Source organism: Crocuta crocuta, unplaced genomic scaffold (assembly GCF_008692635.1).
Source record: "Crocuta crocuta isolate KB4526 unplaced genomic scaffold, BGI_CrCroc_1.0 scaffold179, whole genome shotgun sequence".
Classification (NCBI taxonomy): Eukaryota; Metazoa; Chordata; class Mammalia; order Carnivora; family Hyaenidae; genus Crocuta; species Crocuta crocuta.
In genome coordinates, this window is record NW_027551568.1 from 17,715,412 (window position 1) to 17,734,360 (window position 18,949).

At 39.2% G+C, this 18,949-nt stretch overlaps 1 protein-coding gene across 1 annotated transcript in view; it reads left to right on the plus strand.

The window, feature by feature from the left end:
* The window catches only part of LOC144220294 (cytosolic beta-glucosidase), a 147,372-nt gene that overhangs the window by 88,814 nt on the left and 39,609 nt on the right, over positions 1–18,949 (plus strand). The gene's annotated exons all lie outside the window — the stretch shown is intronic.

The window sequence follows — 18,949 nt, forward strand, 5'->3', positions numbered from 1 at the left end:
CTTTGTAAATTTAATTTCTCCTCCCGATAAAGGAATCATATCACAGGAACAAAATCCAATGTAAAACGAGACTTTCAGTTTCCTTTTTTACCATGATAGGCACACTTCTCTCTCATACCATTCTATTGAATGGTCCTAGAATTAGTCTTCCCAAAATTAATCAGTAATATACTGAAATAAGCCAGAAGGAGTTCTGGAAAGTGACACATAATGGTCTCTTTCCAAAACCTAAAATATATGGTACTCAATCCCTCACTCTGGCTTGGAGTTTATTGGCAGAGGGCAATTGGATTCCTACAATTTGATCCAAGTGAAATAATTCTTTCGTATCACATGCAAAACAAATTCTTTCTCTAGGTAGGAATTCACTTTCTGATAAAGTAAAAAGGAAATGTCCAGTTTTCCAAGATTCCACTCTCTTTCTTCCTGTAAATGACCCTATTCATAGTTAATCCATTGATGTTCCCAGCTTCATCCTAAGAGGAAAGTAAGCTGGTTACCAACAGGCAGATTTATGGATGATATAAGGACCACAAATGGATTGTCCAAAATTGTTCTGTGTATTTCTGGGAAAAAGAGAGAAAAATAGAAATTGGCTTACTTCATTTCCAGCCTGGTGCTCTGTTTAGTGCTAACATATAAGGGCATTTCATTGCTCTTTGAAATAGTTTCATGTACTTTAATACAGTTAGATCCTTAACACTAAAAACTCACTGGTAGACCCACTAACAAAGACAACTTAAAGATAGAAAAATAACTGAAGGTGAGAGTGGAAAATGTGAACAGATTTGGATTTCTGAGGGGTAAGAGAGGAGACTAAGACTAGACACAAAATTCTGTTCTTCTACTTGTTGAATTTTAATTGTGTCTTTAAACATATGGAAAAAATATTATGCACTTAAAATATTAACTGTTCTCAGTACTATGTTCCCTTCTGATTTTTAACATTAGATGACCTATATTCATTGTCATTAACACATATTATAATGTTTTGCTTTTTGGAAAAATGTAGCCTTTCAAATGTGCAGAAATCTACTTATTGACCAAAAAAAAGATATGTAAGGTGTATCTATTCTGGAGTGAGTATAGTGATAACTATTTCTTATATATTGTTGTAGTGGACACCAATTATTTAATCTGTGGCAAAACTCTCTTTTCTAGTAATTAATCCCTTTTCTTCTCTGAAATATCCATCTGTCTCGTCTTCAGTCTTATCCTAGGGACAGCAATGTAAGTGAAATACAATCCTGCTCCTTGTTAACATATAATTGATTGGTCTGAATGTAGGCACATGACGTGAGCTGGGCCAATTCCAATTCCTCCCTGAGGTTTAGAATTTGGGCCAGTCACTTTATCTCTTAGCCTGAATTGGCAGGGGGATGTAATTTTGTGGGCCATTGGTGGCTATGTCCTGCCATGGATGCTAAGCAGTAGTATAAGGGTGGCTGCAGGTGCATCAAGGGACATGGAGACAAGAAATAGGGAGAGCTTCAGAGTGGCACTTGAGCCTCTAATTCCAGTTTTTCTGCAGACCCAACTGTGTGCACATTCTTGAGAAACACTACTTTTGTTTATTATAATTAAGTGCTCTGTCTGGTTCCTCTGAATCTGACTGGGTTTCTATCACTTGGAACAAAAAGAATCTTAACTGATACCATCATATCACTTCATTTTCAAAACAGCGAGGTGAGGTCATTGCTCCTATTTTACCGATGAAAAAGCTGAGTTTCAAAGAGGCTAGGTAAGTCATTTGCCCAAGATCACAAAGCTACTAAGTCACACCTCCTAGAACCAAGCAGAGTGTGTGCATTATCATTACCATTACTACTATTTTGGTGTTTGATAAGATCTGTGAGTCCAGGGCTTTCTGACTCAGAGTGATTACTTGTCCTACCACGCAGAACCTGTTCCTTACTTTGATGCTCTGGACTTGAATAAAGTTGCTACATGCTGCCTCTGCAGGGGCCAGTCAGTCCTGTGACCTTGGACAAAGCTCAGACACTCCCTACCCTGCCTCTCATCAGGGGATTGAAGTTTAATTTACTAATCGATTTCCTGAGACTCTTTTGAGGTGGTGGTGATGATCTCGACTGGCAACAACTTTACTAGTAAGAAGTACCCTGTGAGCAATTTAAAATAATAACAGGCCAAGGAATACATTCGTGGGAAGCGCTGCAAGTGAGAGCCCGCCAGAACCCACAGAGTCAGATGGATGATGGCTTTGTGATCCCCACAAACAAAGCCTTCTCTCTAACATCACACATACGGACAGGCACATAATGACACTATAGTTGGATCAATGACATCCGCCTGGAGGTCTTACTGATCTCTTCAGGTAAAATCCCACAGCAATTAATTGAGCAGTAAAAAGTAAGCTAATGTTTTTGTTTCCTTTTGGGAAAGGTGGGAGCAAGGAAAAAATGTCATTTCAAGAAAAAAAAGAGAAATCAGCTAATGGTTTTTTAATCATTGCATTATTTAAATGTGTTTAAATAGATTGCTTTTCATTAAAGTAGGTATAGATAAGAGAAAAGCAACACAGTAGAGACACAACAAACTTGCAATAACCTATAACTAGGCTTACATTTCAGCTCTGCAAATTATTCAATGAGGGGCCTTTGGCAAATTGTTCAGCCTCCCAAATCCTCAGTTTGTTCATCTATAAAAATGGATTAACACGTTCCTTGACAGGGTTGTTGTAATTCCATGTAATGAGCTTTCATGTAACCGCCCTCAACCAGCAATTGCTTGGCACACAGTAGGCTCTCAGTCAACGGTAATAATAATTATTATTACAAAATGTGTACTCTTTTTAATTTTTTTAATGTTTATTGTTGAGAGAGAGACAGAACACCAGTGGGAGGGGGCAAAGAGAGAGGGAGACACAGCGTCTGAAGCAGGCTCTAGGCTAAGCTCAGAGCTGTCAGCACAGAGCCTGACACCGGGCTCAAACTCATGATCCAAGATATTATGACCTGAGCCAAAGTCAGACACTCAACCCACTGAGCCACCCAAGACCTCCAAAATGTGTGCTGTTAAGAATATACTTATTACCCTAAGTTTTTTAAATTGTCATTTTAAAAATGTCATCCTAAGGCTTTTTTTTTTTTTCCAAATTTCTCTCCAAGTAATTGTTATAGCAGCATATTGCCCCATGTCTACAGGCTTCTCCCTCATTCTTTTTAGGGAACCTCTGAGTCAGTCTTATAATGTTGGCCCTGTGGCTATTTACAGTTGACTCCTATGGAGTAGAAAGCAGCCTCCCTCCATTCATTATTTTCAACCTCTTTCCATCAAAGAGGTTGCCAGATTAGGTGAAAAATTAAATCATTGGCAGCAGAAACGACTATCAAGCATCTGGGTGGCTGGATTTGCTCTGCAACGTGAATTTTTGTTTAAGTTCAGAAAGCAGTGATTGTCAAGGAGTTAAGCTTTTTTCGCATTGTATGAATCTCAGATATGTTCGTAAAATTTACCCCAGTCCTTGCTGCTCCAGAGCAGACAGCAGGAAAGTTTAAGTTCCTACATAAACACATACACGTGGATGCCTCAAACATCTGAAAGCTGCAGAGGAGGTGAGGGAGTGTGTGAAGCAGGGGAGGTTGACCCCAGTGAGTAGTGCTCTAGACGTGACCTAAATTCTCCTGAAAGGGGATTGGAGTCTGTGCCCCACCTGGTTATCACATGCCTGAGGATGTGCCCAGCATGTGCCTGCCTCTTGCTTGGCACATGATCTTTCCCTCAGCCTGGAATGCCATGGTCTTTGTCTTCTTCCTGGCCCAGATCCTGTTGTTTGGAGTCCATGAACTTGCTGGGAGTCAGACAAGACATGGGTTTGAAGCCTGGTTCTGCCACTCACATGCTCAATAATTTGGGGAAAATTCATAAACAGACAACACTTAAGCTATCTAATCTTTAAAGTGGGGCTAATAAGCGCATCTGACAAACGAACAAGGTAATGCCTGTAAAGCCTAAATAGATTCTGGCACATTACAAAGGACTCCGTAAATGATCGCTAATTTTTGAACGGGGCCATGTCTTCTTCACAATTATATCTTCAGCCCTGACTGCCATTTCTGTCATGTACGAGGTGTTCTACACATTTGTTGAATTTGCTCGTGTCTGTCAGAGAAGAGTTAGCCAATGGGTAATGAGAAATAAATGATTAAATAATTGAGAACTGTATTTTCTTTCCCTAAAGAAATATACCCCATAGAGGGGGGGAAAAGGCAGACTTCTGGAAAGTTTCTGAGCCAGCTCAACTTTCCAGTCAGATCCATGCCTGAGTTAGCACAGCAGTAGATGATTGCAGAGAAGGTTTGTTAATGACCAGCTTTAGGCTCTTAATGACAAAACCCCTCAGCAAGATGTCATCGAAGTTATTGAAGACTTCACTGAAAGTGTTGAAGCTGATGCATTGTAACAAGAAGGTTATAAATCTTGCAGTTTGGGTATACCACCAAGACAGGATGCTGAGCACAGAATCACCCTGCTATTGTCTGTCAGCATCCTCCCTCCCCCCACCCCTCCTTCCCATGGAGAGCCAGTAAAGGAGAAATACATCCATTTCCCGAAGTAGTGCAGACCTGGCAGCCACCTGCCTATGTCAATTTCAGATCACAGAGGCCCATTTAACTGGACAAAATGTGTTAAGCACCTGTGTTTTTCTAAATGTGCATTTAAAAAATCCTAAGAATTAAGGAAAGATCTCAAAGGTTAATACATTGACCTTTTAGCAGAACTAACCAATTAAAAATCCATTGCAAGCTCAGAATAGAAACCCAAGTACCTGAATATAGAATTCCACTCCATATCTGTTGCTTTATTGCTTCTCAAAGTAAACCTTTAGCAACTTAGCCCCTATGAAGCAGTTCATCCCGTAGCTCACAGAGAGCTCACAGTTTTGGATACATATGTGGTCAAATACAGATTCCCTAGGTAGTGCTGCTCCTGGCTGAACTGGATGACAGTTAGTCAAGGTCAGAATAAAAAAGAAAAAACAAGATTTGAAGGCTGTGCACAGGAATTGTTAGTGCATGCTAGAGTGTAGACTTGTGGAATTTGAAAAGTTACAAAGAAAACCGTTTCCAATACATTTGTGCTCCATCAGCCTTCATACTCAGACCACATACAAACTCAGACAGCCAGAGTTTACCTTAAACAGAGACATGCCAGCTAATCTCCTGTTTTCTTCTCCCTACTTCTGTTTCGTGGCACACTTACCTTTGCCTTCTGTTCTCCATATAAAATCATGAGAGAATAAAAAGTCTGTGTGGGCCTTGGAGAGTAAAGACAGACTAGGTCCTGTGTTCTTGTGGGGTGCCTTTGGGTCAGCTGTCATTAGAACTGTGAATGTCATCTTCCTCACCTGTGAAATGGGACTAATGCTAATTACTATTCTGCCTAACCCAAAGTCAGCTGTGAAATAAAATGACATGATTTCTCTGTATGCTTTGAATACCTTAAGATATTAGATATTATTCTCATATTGATATAGTTACCTTCTACTTTTAAGGACATCTGTTACTCTGGCCAAAAGTCCATAATCTGGACCTCAGTATTCTCCATTATAAAGAGAAGAGATTGGTGTTCCTTATCCAGTACTTTCATCTGCAAGTCCCAGGCTCAATGGTTTTATTTTCCTCCACATTTCTAAACTGCTATGATGGTATGATCAGTTTAGGGGTTTTAGAGAACATGTACTATGACTGCATGACTGGTGTAGAGCTTGGCAATGCTCAGAATCACACATGCATACATGCACACACACATAGGTGGTGGTTGTTAAGCTACTTCGCCAGGCTTATCTGGGTGATGCATCTATTGATATGATTAGAGATCTACACCATGTAGCAGACACACTCTCTTAGAAACATAGAACCTGGTACATCTGCTTCATGGGAACAGGTTTCTTGGAGTTGCCCATTTGAGAAGCAGCTCCATCACACATCACAGAATCTGCCCTTGTGCTTTTTGACTGAAAGCTGTTCTTTGCCATTACCTTCAGTAGCAGTCTATGCTTATGCTCTGCTCCTACAGATGGGTATTATTTTGTGCTTCTTTTTAATTCAGTCTCAACTGCTCTGGGGTATAATTACTTAAGTTCCCTACTACTTCAGGCCAGGTGAATTTTAAGACTACTTATAAAGCCTTTTAAAAAAATATTTAAGATGATTTCAAACTTACGCTCTCCATTTATCTGTCCAGTAGTTTTTGTGCGATATAGCAGCAAACAGAAGCCCAGTTTTATTTTCATAACTATAAAGGAGACCTGTAAAATAATTGAGACAAAATTTACCTGGAGAAAATTTACTTTTTCAATATGAAGAGTAGACTCAATGGAATCTTGAAAAAGGTGAAAAAAAGAGGAAGGATTTGATAATGATTTTTAAATGAAATATGTTTGACATAACATTTTGTAAGTTTAAAGTGTACAACATTAATTTGATATATTTAAATATTGCAGTAAGATTACCACCATAGTGTCAGCTATTATGTTACATAATTATTATTTCTTTTTTTGTAGTGGGAACAATTAAGATCTAGTTTCTTAGCAACTTTGAAGTTTATAATACAGTATTGTTAAGTACAATCATTATGATGTGCATTATTAGCTCTCCAGAATTTATTATTAGTTCCCAGTATGCACCTTTAAACAACTTATACCCAGTTCCCTCACCCTCCAGCCAATGGTGACTACCATTCTTTTTTTTTTTTTTTAATGCTTTTTATTTCTGAGAGAGAGAGAGAGACAGCCTGAGAAGGGGAGGGTCAGAGAGAGAGGGAGACACAGAATCCGAAACAGGCTCCAGGCTCTGAGCTGTCAGCACAGAGCCCAATGTGGGGCTCGAACCCACGAACCACGAGATCATGACCTGAGCCGAAGTTGGACGCTCAACCGACTGAGCCACCCAGGCGCCCCTGGTGACTACCATTCTATTGTGTATTTATGAATTTGGGGTTTTTTTTGACTCTTTATATAAGTGAGATCATAATAGTCATTATCTTTCTCTGTCTGATTGGTTTCACTTAACATGTGGCCCTCAAATTCCTTCCCTGTTGTCACAGATGGCAAGATTTGCCCTTTTCTCATGGAAGAATATTTCATGACACACACCACAACCTCTTTTTGTATTCATCTGTTGGTGGACACTTAGATTTTGTCCATATCTTTGGTTATTGTAAATAACACTGCAGTAAACATAGGAGTGCATATATCTCTTGGCTGTCATCAAGAAGACAAGAGATAAGTGTTGGTGAGGATGTGGAAATAAGGGAACTCTTCTACACTGTTAGCAGGAATATAAGTTGGTTCAGCCATTACGGAAAACAGTATGGAGGTTCCTCCAAAAATTATAAATAGAGCTACCACATGATAAAGCAATTCTACTTTTATTTTCCTTTTGTTATCCAGAGGAAATAAAAACATGGATTTGAAGAGATAATGATTTTTTTAAAAGTTTTTAACGTTTATTTTTGAGAGAGAGAAAGATACACAGAATGCGAGCAGGGGAAGGGCAGAGAGAGCGGGAGACACATTTTCTGAAACAGTCTCCAGGTTCTGAGCTGTCAGCACAGAGCCTAATGCGGGGCTCAAACCCACAAACCATGAGATCATGACCTGAGCCGAAGTCAGACGCTTAGCCAACTGAGCCACCCAGGCACCCCGATAATGATTTTTTTAAAACCTGTTTCAGGAAAGAGCAATGCTAGAATATTCAGGCAATGAGAGAAATTTTGTAATTGAGAGAAGGTGAACTTCTCAGGTTTTCCCCTGGGCCATGGTGAAGTGGTCTTCAAGTACCTGCTTATATTAGCTCTTATTTCCTGGTCTCCAAAATAATTTGATTACTACCTGGCCTCTTAGTTATCTAGAGAATGACAAGGCATTGCTGTGGAACAGACTTGTAAAATTTATCTTCGTGTTATTGGCAGGGGTTGCCTGGAAAATGGTGTTAATAAAGATTCTATTGGACCCCTGTGAGCTCATGGAAAACATAGGGAGAAGTGGATGGACACGTATTAGCTATTGCTACTCAAGATACTTTACATGAATTTCTTGGTGCTTGCAAATGAATAGTCCCCATCATAAGTTAATACACTGACATTATGTTTTGTACATCAAAGTCTTGTGGATTCATCAGTGGGGATTGACTCTGGGTGCACTAAAGAAACAAGTGTCTGGATTTGCAGTGTTGGTAATTAGACCTTAAGCAGTGCTAATCTCACCAGTTTTATAGGCTTCCTCTCAGTGGTCTTATCCTATTTGTAACTTTGACATTGTATAGTGGTCAGTTGCTATATAGTAACATATATATTGTTTCCGCCAGCTTCCCCAGATTCATAATTGGGTGAATAACTGGTTAACTACATCCTATATTATTTTTTCAATGGCAAGAAGAAAAATAGCTGTGTAGAAGAAAATCAGCAATATTATGAATAAAAACATTAAAAATTGGTGCCATAACTGATTTGTGGGTTCCTTACACAACTGCAGGCCTTTTTTCAATGAAGCACTTGTTGAATAAGACACTTGAAATAGATAGGAGTTGAGAGACACTTTGATGCTTGAAGACAATACCCATTATAATCCCTGGAAGTGAGAAAGAAAACCATCCTCAGAAGAAATGGAAGTTATTCAAAAGTACAAGGAATCATAGGCAGGAACAATGTTGATAAAGATTTATTTATTCTGACAAGAATTAGATTTTGGGGCTTTGAGTTACATACTTAGGGTCACTCAGTAGCTGGTCAGTAAAGGTGTAATGGTTGATTAGGAAACTGAATCTTGATTAGCAGGAAAACTGAATTATTCCTGGAAATTTTAACAAAATATTAGATTTATACCACCATTTTTCTTTTTTAAAGAAATGGTAGGTCGTTTGTGCTGTTATGAGAATAGTTTTCATGCTTTGGTATTACGCATAGGTGCTAATTATACCCTTCTGATATTAAACTTGGTTTTGCTGTGACAGTAATTGACATACATGTTGATGATTTTTAAACTATTTAAATACACTTAACCCCTCCATGCTTCAATTTCTTTAGTAGAAAAAGAAAAGTGTTGGGATGCCTGGGTGGCCTCCAACTTTAGCTCGGGTCATCATCTTGTGGTTCATGGGTTTGAGCCCTGCATTGGGCTCTGTGCTGACAGCATAGAGCCTGGAGCCTGCTTCAGATTCTGTATCTCCCTCTCTCTCTGCCCCTCCCCTGCTCATGCTCTGTCTGTCTCTAAGAAATAATAAACATTTTTTACAAAACATTAAAAAAAAAGAAAAAGAAAAGTGTTGAACTAGCCGTTCTTTTGGGATCCTTCCAGTTTAAGAATTTTGTGACCCTATAAATATCCTTCCTAGGCAGGTATGTCAAGGATCATATTTTATTAGAACTCTTGATAATTTCTTAGGCTATAAAATTAAGTCAAAGGAATTATAATTAATATCTTTTTTTTAAAACTTTCTTCATTCTTCTCATTCAGCTACTTAATTTGCAATGAGAACGCCTTTCTGAGCTGGGCATAAAATAAGACCTTGCTCTTCAATGAACTCTTTCTATTGATATTGACTCAGGTTCCAGGTAACATTTTCTTGACCTTCAATCTGGGTGTTTCCTCTTCTATTCACTCATATCAAAAATGAACCTCCCTTTTCCTCCCCCAAGAAAGTAATCCCTTGAAGTTCAGAGTCAGAAGGGTCACCTCAGATTCAAGTTTAACAAAATTACTGTAGAGAATAATAAATCTCAGGGAGGAAATAGAATGAACAAATCAGTCCAAAGCCTGAGAGTAAAATCCCCAGGTGAACAAGTCCACGGAAGTTAAAATCACAAGTAGTAGGATCACCTTTCAAAACATGATCACGGCAAGCCCCACCTAAACTATCAAGTTTTAAAACAGTTAAGTATGATTTCTAAGCTCCACCTTAAATGCACAATTTAATTCAGTTACTCAGCGCAGTGATTTTCACTTTCCTTAGATTTGACTTGAGCGTGAAACTTGTGTCTGGGTAAGATCTTGACTTAGAAAGAAGAATCAAGTTGCAGCCTTTTCAGAATTACCTTCCCACCATAACTCTGTGGAGAAGCTTCATATCCAGCAAGTGTCTTTCTCTGATTGGAGCATTCGAGCACAGTCAGGGTTCCTTTTACCCCAAGTTATCATTGAGGTAGCTTTTTCTTCAATACGATGAAAATATCAGCTTGGTGCTGGAGATGAAAATAGTTTCTTTTGGAATAGACAGAAATTCTTAGGGCTTATCTGGAAATGCTATGTGCAGAGGAAGGGAAGGGAGGTCTTGTCTCCTTGAATAGGGTCATCTCAGCAACAGCAAAGTCTCCTGTGTATGAGTGAGATTAGCTAATGAAATAGTATCATGGCCTGAGATTATTTGTACCATTCTAAAGTTCAGCCACATTGCCCCCCTTGTTTGTGAAATTCCATTATAGGAATCACTGCCTGCTTTAGAGATCAGTGAAACCATTATGGGTGGAGGAAGAAAAGGCATTTGAACCTTGAAGATTTTAATTGGCGCTGGTGAGGGAAGGGGAATAGGAGACCACAAATGTTTCAAGTGAAAAACATGAATGAGTTTGGGATTAAATGTAGATAATGGGAGGAAGGATGCATCATATCTGTTGATTAAATAACTTTTTTTCTCCCCTAACAGGTAGAATTCATTTCTTTAATAGATTTAAACCCAGCCTAAAGTCTTAAATAATTTTAAATGGCCACATTGTTTCATGAGTAATGGTCAAGTCTAATATGTTTTATAGTTAAAAATAAGCAAAACAATGGGTGCCTTGGTGGCTCAGTCAGTGGAGTGTCCAACGTTTCATTTCAGCACAGGTCATGAGCCCACCGATCGTGAGTTTGAGCCCCGTGTTGGGCTCTGCACTGACAGTGCAGAGCCTGCTTGAGACTCACTCTGTCTCTCTCTCTCTCTCTCTCCCCCTCTCCCTGCCTCCCTCCCTCCCTTCCTCTCTCTCTCTTGGCTGTACCCCTGCTCACACACACTTTCTCAAAATAAATAAATAAACATTAAAGAAAAAAGCAAAATAACACAAAAATTAGATCGCTGTATAAAATATGAATACATGAGTGTGTATTAAGTGTGTACGCCTTTATTGGTATTGGGCCGCCTGAGAGGTAGGGCAAAGATGCCACAGATTGGCAGACTTCTTAAGATGGCTGACTTTCCCGCCCATACCGTGAATACATCAGCGGAAACGGAAACTTAGGCAAGAAACTTAGGCAAGAAACCGAAACCTTCCGCCTGGGACTTTCCAGCCAAGAGACCGCCCCTATTATCTGGACTTCTCCCACCCCTGCTAACAGGCTATAAAAAACCCTCACCACCCAACAGTTGCACGACCTCCCCGACTCCCCCTCTCTGGAGTCGTGGAACCTTGCCCGAGGGTGTAGCCAATAAAACTCCTCCTGAGGAACAGTTTGCCTTGGAGTCTTTTTTACTCATCTAAAAAACCTTACAATTGGTAAATCATTTTGTTTTGTGCTTGAGGCCATGCTGGTTTAGTCTCTTCAAACATGTTTCTTCCAAAGATGTTCAGTCTGTGTTGTGGATCCTTTAAAGGACCAGTTGGCCTTTCATTTAAAGAGAAACTTCAAAAATATTTCATGACCAAAGTTTCCTGCCCTCATGAATACATGATAGGAATCTTGAGATTGGGTAAGAAAAATCCTTCAGCATTCCTGGAAGAAGAAAACAGCGGGACCCATTGTGCATAAGCTTTTTACAGATAGCACATTTTTTATCAATATTTTTACACAACAAGGATATGCTTGACATAGTGAAAGATCATATTCTTTAAAGACAGATAGTTTGGCATTCAAAACCTGGCTCTGACACACATTGTTTTGTGTTGTGTGGCCTTGGACAAGTTAGTCTTACTCTGAATATCAGTTCATCATTTGTGAAATTTTACTTTTGGTGAGGATTAATGACATACTTCATACTACAGCAAAATGCCTAGCACATAAATCCCCCAAATGATAACGATTGCAGTGAATTCTTTGTTACCCAGCATCTATTAACCAGGATTTTCAAAAAACTGTGACTTCCTGCACAGTCATCAAGCACTGATAATTTATGCTTCTCTTGATGACCCTGAAATGCATTCTGAATAATTAGAGAAAGATTAAATTATAATCAGTTTAGTTTCAGTGTTAAGTGTATTTTAATTTATTCTCATTCTTTAAAAATTTGTAATCCTTCTGCATGTGGTAACAATTAACAAAAAATATTTGATTAGATGGAACACTACTTCCTGACTGTCTGGCTAATAGAGAGTTTATTGTACATTGTTGGAACCCAAACTCTCCCTACAGATAAACTGGGCATTTGCTGGATGGATTCACTTCACACTGGTCTTATATCCATTCTCAAACCCAATGTGTTGACTTATTACCTGTTGGAAATTCTAGAAGTAATCCTTAAAGTCCTCAAATGATACTCTATACAAGGCTCTGTTTGCATGTTCTTTATCGCAAGGTAATAATGCTGGTCATCCCATCTGATTTTGTGCAGATGAGTAACTAAATCTAGCCTTGAGGGTTGTCTGTTCTTTACTTATGGAGTTCTAGAGATGGACATCACAACTGACATTAGTAATCAATCTATCTTGGTGTTTCATCAACCTTTACTCTTATCCAATCATGCTTTAGACTTATTTTCATTGGGCTTCTTAGGCTATATAACCTTCCTGATGAAAACTTCACCATGCATTTTATCATTTCTGTGGTCCTTTGAACTTCCAACCTTCTCCCCCCACCTCATCCCCCCACCTCATCCCCTCACCCCCCACCCCACATAAAGTCATATGCTGCTTTAAAAGATGGCTTAACAGCTGACTTGTGTTAAAAGTAGTCTCTTCAAAAAAATTATCACTGTTACTCTCCCTTTGTGATTTCAGTTAAAAAGGTACATTTTCAGGCAAGCAGATTGATTTTAGCCATTTAATTGATCACCATAGGACATAGTATTCATTGGTTTTCCTCTGTCTGGCCTCATTCTGCCTGCCTTTAAGTCCCTGCCTTGCCCTGAAATCCCTCTTCCTCATGACAGTCTCTCTTCCATAATGTCCTTCACATCCCAGCTGCCATCCTCAGTACTTACTCCACAAGCACAACAGTGACAGTAGACAGAGGATGATTGTTTCATTTAAAGGGAGAGCAAGGCCAAGGGGACGCAAGCTGGTGAAAATTTCATTTTGCTTTCCAGGACCAGACAATGCTTGACCCTGGTGTGAAGGCGGGATTGGTGAGGGTGCTCCCATCACTATGTAGAAGTATGCTTGTGATGTCAGAGTGGGCGCTAGCTGAGGAGCAGAAGCCTGGGCGCAGAGCCAGAAAGCAACAATTAGCATTGTACTCTAATCCTGTGATCTCTCTGAGACTCAACTCACGAGGTAGCTGTCAGTTAGTCAATAAAGTAAGTTCCATGTGACTACTATTTCTCCCCAAAGTAATTTTTTCTCATTACATACACATTTTTTAAAAGCCAGTAACTCAATGTTATCCCCATCACTGCTGCTTTACCTACGCCAAACTTGTATCTATTCAACTACCACAAACATTTTCATATTTGACAAACCATATTTCCATTCTAGGGCTATTTTGAAACTTTTGGGAACCATGGGTTTGAACTTTGGTATCTCAGAATGGTCAATTGCAATGTTTTATTGAATAGGCTTCTTTAACAAAATGTGACATTTTCCTAAGTGTAGTATAAGACCATCTGGCAAAACCAATGAATATGTGTTAATATAAATACAATACTAAAACTTAAGAACATTCACAAAATTGAAGTTTAAATATCTTTACTAGTTTTTTGTACTGATGCAGCCTTAGTTACAGAAACGTCATGTTAAATATTTGTGTTGGTCAATGGTTGAAGGGTGTTTATTTGATGTATCTTATTTTTCTGACTTTTGACATTCCTAATGCTGTATTCCCTTATACATATGTGTAATTGCATTCACTCCCAAGTCATTTCTTGCTTTCCTTTTGAGGGAGATGTGCTTCTTGAAAAAACTTATTTTCTTTGTGTGTTACTATTTAAAAAAAATTTTTTTTGCTTTACTACAAGCACTGTTAAATCTGTTATTGAGAATAATGGTAGGAAGGACAGTTAAGAAATGCCAGCTTCAACTTGTTGAGAAGTATTACATTTTGTCAATTATTGAAGATTGGCCATTTTATTAAAATATTCAGGCTCTAGATAAAAAGCCATGGTTACCAGCCAATGAAGCCGAAGAAGAAGGGAAAAGGGAGAATGCAAACATTCTGACCATGGATCATTGACATAAAGCTTGGAAACTAGCTTTTAGGGTCCCGGAGTCCAGGTTCAAAGGGATTCACCGTTAATTACATCTGTAGTTTCAAATTGTGCTGTTTGGAGCCCTGGCTTCCACAGAGATCTCTTTGGAGACTCTTAGTTTGCATAAAGGTAGGGTGAGGAAGTGGGGCTCTAGGGCACCTCAGCTTTTATTGGTTGTATGATTTAGGAACCCATAAAAAATTTCATTTGAAAGGAAGACTGTTGCTTAAAAAAGAAAAATTGGAAAGCCGCTGAATAATAGGGATCTCATTATCAGAGGGGAAGCAACAGAGTGACTCCTTTGGGGAAATGAAGTTTCACTGCCTTTCTCTTTCACTTATGTTATTTCAAGCATACAGAAAAATACAGGTTCCCATATAACTTTGACCCAGAGTTAACAAATGTTCATATTTTGCCACACATATTTTACATTTAAAAAAAAGAAATAAAATAAATGAAAATGACCGTGGTGGACCCCCTTTGTACCCTTCTTGTCCAAATCTCCTTTGCTCCCTCCCTGACCTTGGATAACTGTGAACCTGAAATTGATGTGTGTCCACGTGTGTATTACAAATAGGCGTCTTGCTACAAATGTATGTAGCCACAACCTATTTGTATATATGGTTTTGTGCATAGCATTCACATAAATGGTGTCACTCTATACATATCCATTTTCAATGATACATTCTTGAAAACTTACCCATGTTGATACTTAGGTTTAATTCATCTTTTTAAATAGATCTATGGTATTCTGATACCTGAACACACCACATTTATTTATTCATTCTCCTGCCGACAGTCATTCAGAGTCTAGATGACAGACATTTTTCTTTCACGTTTAGAAACAGTGCTGTTCTGAATTTCCGTGAGTAGCTTGTGTTTGAAAGTCATTTCTTATATGGGAGATTATGAAGCAGGCCTTCAGCTAGCCCACCTGGTGTCTTTGTTCCATTCTGAATGAGGCTCCCTTTCCTCAAAATACTTTACATTTTCTGGGAAATGGTCACAAAGACTAAGCAAATCTATAATCACTTTATTTCAAGGGTGTCCTCTATATTTGTGCAAAGTAAAACTTGCATAATCATAACAGTCACTCTGTATTTAGAGGACACATAGCAAGAAAACTTGCAGAATATGAGTTTGGGTGAATGAGTATGTTTAACAGGTTAGCAACTGTAATCTAAATACAGGATTTGTGCTGGGTATTCACATGAGGTCTTTCTAGCTAAAGGTAAGGGCTGGGGAAAGTTGTCTCTCCTTCAGAGATAGTATGTTGCAAATGAGGAACACAGGGAAGGCTCCCCACCCCCACCCCCCAGGTCACAGAGGCCCAGGGACAAGGTAAAGTGATCTTGTATAGAGGTGTTGTTTTTCAGTTGTCCCCTTTCTAGAACACTGGCCTCAAACCCCTTGTATGTAGACATGTATACAGTAGGGCACAGGCTTCTACCAGGCTTCATCTACTAACTCAACAATATGCTACTAGAGAAGGCAAGCTGTCCAGGGAAGGCGTCTATGCCTTTGCTTTGGGAAAGGAAGTTTGAATTGTATGGGCTGAAGTGTCCTGCTGTGAGCCTCCAGCTGGGGCTGGTTCCTTTGGCACTCACTAGGTGGCTTCCCTGGAGCAGAAAACAACCCCAGAACAGCAGTGCACTGTCACCTCTATTGTTTATGGGTGTGTAGTAGGGAACAAACTCTGCCTTGCTTTCGAAGTCTTGGAAGCATATTGTTTGCTTTTGCAGAGTCCTTGAAATTAGATGTTGCAAGAGACAGACTAGCAGGAAACTCTCTTAGGTTCGTGAAGTTCCCTTCTCAACCCTGTCCCGGGCAACATTTTAATAAGTGATTTGAGTGAAGAGTTGAGGGAATGCGTTTCCAATTTGCAGATGACAAAAAGCTCACTGGGAGGGAAAGCAAAACCAAGTTTGCTGCTACTTTTATGGTGCTTTGTTCATTTTCATCAAACAGGTCTTAGCTTAAATTTCACTTCCTCACACAGGCTTTCCCTGAGGATCTGACTAATGTATGACCTTCATTTCCAATCAGTTTTTACCTGTTTTCTTTATCTGAAATTGTATTTCTTAGTTGTTTAATGGTTTTCTGACACATCTCCTCAGACTATAAGCTTGATGAGAGAAGGGACCATGCTTCCCCGATCATTTCTGGCACCCCAAGACAGAGTATAGTTCCTGGCACATAATAGGAACTTAATAATTTTTGTTGATTGAATGAAAGTCATGGGAATCATTGAAGAATATTAGGCAAGGAAGTGATATGATCGGATTCTTGGTTCAGAAATAAAATCTGGAAGGAGTCAACACAAGAAGCCTGGTACACATTGTTGAATATGCTTCATGGAAGCAATCACATGTGTTGCAGTTTAAAAGTTTGTCTTGCATTCACAGTGTCAGATCTGATTATAGGGTATAATAGCATCAATCTCAGTTTTTATCTGGAATATTATCTTCCATCCTTGGCACCACTGAGCATTCACATTAATATTCACATTCTAACTCATACCTAGACGATAATGACCAGGATGATCTCATAACAGGGAAAGGGCTGCTAGTTTTTTTCTAAAATTGCTAAAGAACTATCAGAAGACTAAAAAGATTCATTTTGTGTTGTTGGAGAAGGCAGAACTCGGGCCAGTGGAGGCCCATTACTTGAAAGTGAGTTTCAGTTCAACATAAGACAGAACTTTCTAACAATTAGTGGGGCCGAGTAAGGGAATGAATGTCCTCAGGAGATCATTAGATACTTGTCAATAGATGGCACAGAAGCAGGTGCCAGATGCCCATCTGTCAAAGACCCTGTTGCGAGGATGTCTGCCCCATGTGGGAGGGTCATTCCACAAGTATGTGCAATCACCTACTATTTATTGAGTACCCACACTGCACTTGCTTCGGGGGGTATATAGAAATAGATAAGGTACAGCTGCTATCTGGACATGATCACCTTCCAATCCTAAATTCTGGGACTCTCAGGGAGTTATGGCCAAGGCCCTAATGTAATTCTTACATCCTCCACGTTAGAACAGTCTGAAGTGATGAAGCCCCAAAACATCACCAACCGACTGGTAACACTCAACCTTCTGCCCAGCAATTCGAGCATGGTGCAGGGTACAAGTCCTAGTCAAGTCCTGCTTTTGCCCCCAATAGAAGCTCTGGCTTTGCTTTTGTGACAGAAGAGATGATAGTGTGTAAAAGTTTGTTTCTTTTCTTTGGTTCACTTCTCTTCTGGTTTTGAAAGTTAAAATGAATTCTGAGCTCAGGATGACACATGTTGGCTTTATTTAATCAAACTCTGTTGAGATAAATATTTTTGCATTAGAACCGGATCACTGTGCATCTCACTGATGACAAAAACATGAATTATAAAGTAGAGACTTTATGGAATTATAAGTAAGCACACTTAATTCTTTAAAGTCAAATCTGTCCCAATCCATCACAAAGTGTTTGACTTGGAAACCTCCTTCAGCACAGGAGAGAACATTAATAAATAGATGTCTGGATGGAACAGTTTTGGGGGTTAGATGTGGATATCACGTTATGAACCTAACATTTTGGTTTGAGTTTTCTGGCCTCCGTCAATGATAGTTGCCAATTAAGATGGCTGTCACATGGATATGGCTTCTCTGTCTTGCACACATTGCAGAAACAAGTATGTTGGGACCTCATTAATGTAGGGGATGTCTGCTGTAGTCACTGATCCACACACTATCACAGTGATCTGAGGGATTAGCAGGCTTCCTTAGGCTACTTCACAGAACACTGGGGGCCACCTTGACCCTGAGTAGATTTACAGCCCCAGATATTTAATATTTGCTTTCATATTATATTAGTAAATATACAAGACACTTGAACAGCCTTTAAAAATAATTCCTTTCCTGTAGAGTCTGGGGACTTAGTTATTCCCTCCATTGGCCAAAGTCTCTTTGTATGTGTCTACTTTTCATCTGTTGACCTTAAAATTAATCTAGTTTAAAATTATGTTCTCCAAATGTAATTCAAATTAATGTATTCTGAGTAAGGGATAGAGTCCAGAAGGAATGCACAGTGGAGAAAACTTTCCCAAGCCTTTGCTTTGAAGTCACTAACAATGATATGTTAGTGGGGCCTAAAGTGTCCTTTTAATATTGTCTGCAAGGATTTTTAAAGGATATTAGCTGGAAAAACAAAAAAAAAATTTGCAAAATTAAAAATGTTAAAATGGGGGTTTGCATATTCTCACCTGGGAGAAAATATTGCTCCTACACTACTCCTTTTTAATACTCTATTTTTTTTTAACTCTTTAGAGAAAAGATTTGGGGCACTGCTTCTTAATCTTGCCTGCAACACTGGGGAGATCCAACAAATGCTGACACTTGAGGACGCCTGGGTGACTCAGTCAGTTAAGCATCCAACTTGGGCTCAGGTCATGATTTCGTAGTTGGTGAGTTCAAGCCCCATGACAGGCTAGCTGATGTCAGCACAGAGCCCTCTTTGGATCCTCTGTCTCCCTCTCTCTCTGCCCCTGCCCTGCTCTCAAAAATAAATAATAAAATAAATAAAATAAATAATGACACCTAGATTCCCCCTAGTGGAAAAAAACTTTTTATTACTTAACATGCCTCA